The sequence below is a fragment of the Poecilia formosa genome, unplaced genomic scaffold, assembly GCF_000485575.1.
Source record: "Poecilia formosa unplaced genomic scaffold, Poecilia_formosa-5.1.2 Scaffold684, whole genome shotgun sequence".
In the NCBI taxonomy this organism is placed as follows: Eukaryota; Metazoa; Chordata; class Actinopteri; order Cyprinodontiformes; family Poeciliidae; genus Poecilia; species Poecilia formosa.
This window is the reverse complement of record NW_006800623.1, coordinates 17,842-22,943: the sequence shown is the minus strand read 5'-3', so window position 1 is coordinate 22,943 and position 5,102 is coordinate 17,842. Positions and strand designations below refer to the sequence as shown.

The 5,102-nt window shown below is 40.0% G+C and overlaps 1 long non-coding RNA gene across 1 annotated transcript in view; it reads left to right on the top strand.

Moving 5' to 3' along the window:
• LOC107834603 (uncharacterized) overlaps positions 1 to 5,102 on the top strand; it is a 26,858-nt gene that overhangs the window by 9,627 nt on the left and 12,129 nt on the right. The window contains exon 2 of the long non-coding RNA XR_001660407.1: positions 2,235 to 2,369. This is a non-coding gene — a long non-coding RNA (uncharacterized LOC107834603). The remainder of the gene's footprint in view (positions 1 to 2,234; positions 2,370 to 5,102) is intronic.

Genomic DNA, 5,102 nt, shown 5'->3' with positions numbered 1-5,102 from the left:
GTTAGCTAAAAGATGACTAGCTAATATCAATACAGCACCTTAAGCTTGTTCACAAGTAGCTTGTAGGCTGCTGGTGTTGTCTATGTTCAGCTACGATTCATTTTGTACCCCCAAAAAGTTGACCCCTTGTTCGTCTGGAGCTGGGGCTGAGTATAACAGGGGAGTCTCTAAGAATCCACCCCCCACCCCCTTCGCTCACGCATCGTTCAACCAGACAGCTATTTGTAAGCCATGGGGCCCAGGAGAAAATGTTTGGGAACCACTGGCCTAAAGCATTCCAGGGAAGATTGCAACTTTTCAGATCAACTGCTGTTTTTATGTGAATTTCTAGAAGAAATTTCCCTGATTTGACTGATTTATGAAAATCAAGAAATTTAAGCCAATACAAAATTATTTAGTTTTAAAAATGTAATAATAACCAAATTGTTTTTTTGGTTTTTTTTTGGAGGCCTTAATGGTTATTTCCAAATACAACACACACACAAAGGTAAATCTAAACTAAGGGGAACAGATGGAATGTAACTTGGATGTAATTTAATCCACATGGAGACCAGGGACGGGGACTGCCTTACAAAGGTGTCCCATTGTTGGAACCAGTAGGAATATGAATGTACAAACACACGCGTGTCATCACACACCATGTTGGAAATGGAACGCCCCATATGCCGAGCAATTGCATAACTCTGCCATCCAGCCTCATGCATTCATACAAACCCTACCAAACTCAGTTATGTGCTACCTGGTGCATCTATAAGGCATCTTCTGTCAAGACACTGACAACTGACAATGTTTTATCACTTTCTTTGGTAGATTGCCTTACAAATAGAACAGTATGCACAACCACCTCCGGTCTGCAGGTACATCAGATTACACCAAATCATGGGTGTAGTAACAAGCTTAGTACTTCTTTTTGCTGAATTGCAACTCTTCTCAACTCACAGAACAAAATGGTAAGGTTTAATGTTTTCAGACACCACGTCCACGAAATGGACATGATGCATTTCCGGGTTTAAACCAATAAGAAACAAGGCATTTGTCATTTGAATTATTTTTGTTACTGATTGACTAATGGCATTGAAGTTCTAAATCTTAAATTGATATGAGTGAGCTTCAGTCATCAACATTGCTCTGAAACTTAAGGAGAAGAGTCTGTTGTTTTTCATCAAAAATATAAATTTAAGTTGATGATAGCCATAAAAATATTACTCTTTGTATAATTTTAAGTATTTCCAGTGATAGTATTTGAAGTCGAAAATATGTTCTATTTTTAAATTGTACGACTTTTAAGTTGAATGTCCATCTCAGTGGATAACATTAAATATGTTTACAATGCAAAGTAAAAAAAAAATCTGTAAGCACTTGTTTATTTGTATGTTTCTTATGAGTATAAACTCTGACTTTCATGAACTACTTGTAAAAAAAAAAAAATAATTTTCCCATTATTTCATTGCTGGCAGTAAAAATTAGTTCAATGAAAATAATTTTGTTCTTTACATGAAAAATCTGGTCTGAAGGGTTAAAAGAGCATGTTCTAACAGGATGAGTAGCAAAATTAGCTTCATGTTTAAAACCGTTTTGCATTTAATCCTTAATTGGGTAACAATGACTTTTTTTATTATTTTTATTTTTTTACTTACAATGCCAATGCTCTGCTAATGTTTTGCCATCTCTGGTGGTCCTGTGCTGCTTGTAGTCTAATCATTTTTCAGACGCGAAAAGAAAAGCAGCAATGATGTTGCTTAATAGGACACCAAACACATTGTTAAAGTAGGAAGAGGCATTTTGTAGAGTGCTGGTACACAGTTTGCCAGCTGCTATTAATAGTCAAATTGGGGGAGAGAAAAGTTTTTTTTTTTTTTTTTGAGGTCAATCATTTCCTTTCCCCTTGCTGCTCCTTAAAGCTGAAAGAATCTCCTTGTTAGGCGGCGCGGGAAGCAGCCGCAGCAAAAGAAAACACAGCTATTTAGCAGCAGCTGCTTCTTCTGCACCACGTGAAAAAAAACTGCCAGCTTGTATATCCTCACACTTTTTTTATCTGTTCGCGTCTCCTGTTTCTCCACTCGTCTCTTCAACACTTCAAGATCCTCATTCCTCCTCAATTGGTGAAACTCAAAAATAATAAGAAGCAATTATGTAACTTAGTAGTGCTATAATAATGTTTTTTTTATGTATGCTTGTCGTATTTGGATCAAAATGTCACATTTTAATCACACCCGTAATTACTTTCTCTTCAGATTAAATTCTTTTATTCAACGGAGTGCATTCCATTCAGAAGCAATTGGATGAGAGACTCATTAGCCCTCAGCAACTAAAGATGATGTTACCATGGAAACAAATTGTTCTGCTATCAATCACCGGATGCCTTGCAGGTAAGACATCTTAGCACATATTGTATTTCAGTCTCAGTACACCGCAGCTTGCTGTCATGGTTTATGTCTCCAGAACATTTCCTCTAAAAATGTGTCTGGGGTATATTCATTACACACGCTTACTTTTTTGCTGCTTTTGCGTTTTCTCTGTGGCGTAACATTCTGCAGTGCTGGGTAAAAATATTGGCCCCCAGAATTGTTTTGTCATGTTTCAGTGTGTCATATCATCAATACCTTTTTAATTTCAGATNAAAATATTGGCCCCCAGAATTGTTTTGTCATGTTTCAGTGTGTCATATCATCAATACCTTTTTAATTTCAGATTAAAAAAAATAGAGTACCGTATTTTCCGCACTATAAGGCGCACATAAAAACCTTCAATTTCCTCAAAAGCCGACAGTGCGCCTTATAATCCGGTGCGCCTTATATATGGACCAATATTGAGCCACAGCAGTCTAGCAACTACGGTAAGCAGCCGCCGACTTCATTTTCGCCCGTAGAAGAAGAAGCGCGCGGTGCATGCTGGGATAGTTGTCAGAACGCTGGTTTGTTAATAAAGTTTGACCCATCTACCTACCGACCGTCTAGAATCAGGTTGTCTGCAGGTCATTTAGCACCACGTTCTCCACAAACATGCTGTGCGCGAACGGAGAAGGGTGACCATCGTCCGGCCACGCCCCGGCCCAGTCGCGGAAGGCTCTCCTCACCGACTGGAGTCGGACTGTTTTGTTGACATTCTTTATGTCAACAAAGTGGCTTTAGACATTCATCCGGGGTGCTTCGACTAGAGTTACCAAGGGACCAGCCCCTATACATTTAAAGCCGGGGGGGCGTTTGGGGGAGGAGAGACAGAGACTGCGGTGGCAGCGTGTCGGTTGGTCTGTGTTACCCAGAAAGCAGTTGGGCACAATATCGCAACACCAACACCGTGAGTGAAACAATGACTGGGACACCCTACGATATAAAGTACTCGGGGACCATTTCTTTAACACATCCATATTTGTAGAGTACGGAACAAATCGTGTCTCTTTTAGGTTCAATACGGGACGGGTGGCAATCCTAACTCTATCGTCTATTCTATGCGCCTTATAATGCGGTGCACCTTATATATGAAAAAAGTTTTAAAATAGGCCATTCATTGAAGGTGCGCCTTATAATCCGGTGCGCCTTATAGTGCAGAAAATACGGTACATACATTAAGACAGTGCTTCTCTATTCCAGTCCTCAGGTTCCCCTGCTCTGCATGTTTTAGATGTGCCCCTATTCCAGAATAGCTGATTTAGATGATTGCATGCCCATCAAGTGCTGCAGAAGCCTGTTAATCACCCACAGATTCAATCCAGGTGTGTGCCAGAAGGGAAACACTTAAAACATGCAGGGCAGGGGGGCCTAAGGACCGGAATTGATAAACACTGCATTAAGGACGTATGCACTCTACTTGTAAGGCAGAAATCAAAAGAAATCTTAAAAAATCTGGACAATTGCATTTATTGTATATGACAGAGTGTTAGGGCCACGTTAAATTTGTTTCTTTTTTCAGTTCAAAAATGAAATCATAATATTACAATGCTAAAGTCATAATCATGCAAGAATAAACATGCTTTTTCCACTGCACTCTAAATAAAAGTCTCTTTTGTAGCAAGGATGGTTCCTATAACATATTCACTAAAGACGAGATGACAGAATCAGAACAAATTCTAATAACCTGAGAAGCTGCATGGAGCATAAAGGTTATACTGATTAAGCTGAAGGGATTACATGGATGTACGGTCTTCCTGCATGATGTCCTTCACCATTCCCCTGGTGTCCTGCTACACATTCAGAGTCCACTGCACAGACACCTGGGACTCCGGTTCCCATTCCTGTTTATGGTCTGTCCAGATCATTATCAGGATCCATGCAATGAATCCAGCCTTGCGTTTTAGCCCAATCTATTTTCCAGCGCACCTCATTCTGCCCTTGCACAGCTACCTGGGATTCGAGGAGGAGAGGCACAGACACTCAACCAGAATGTCAACCCTTGTTCAAATGACATTGTAGCTCCCAGTGAATGTTATTCAAATTGGCTCATGTGTAATTCACGCTCTTCGCCCAAGGGAGACCAAGTGGTCTCTCCTCTCCCCTGTGGACGAGCGTTTTTAGCAGGGCCTCGCTCTGTCTGTGGGTGCTGGTTCTTACTGAGTGTTACGAATGTAAAACGGTAGCATCTGTAATGCTGCCGTTATCACCAATCTGTAATGCCTTACTGAAGTGTTCAAGGATCTTAAAGGGGCAGTGTTATGTATTTTCCAGGCACATACTGCCATTTTACCTTCAGTTGTTATAAAAATTTTATATAAATCAAATATGGCTTAAAAAATAACTTCATAATTTAATGTCTTGAAATTTGGTCTCTGTCTCCTTAAAGTCTCTTGCTCTTTCTGAAACTCTACCTTCAGGAAGTCGTCACAACATGGCTCCTCTATTAACCCTTTAACAACGTTTTACCAGCGTTGCTCTGAGACGCAGCTCAGCAGATTTGCAGTTCAACCAGGTGTTTGCTAAATGATGCTGGCTAGTCTGTAGGAGTTGAATGAATCTTTCCACCCAGCTGATTTGCACAGCTTGAATGGTTGCCATGGTGATTAAAGGATTTCTCAAACATGCATGAAAGAATCAAAGCAGCTCTCCAAATATATTTTAAATAATACTGCCCCTTCAAATATATTTGCATTATTCCATCCACAAACATTA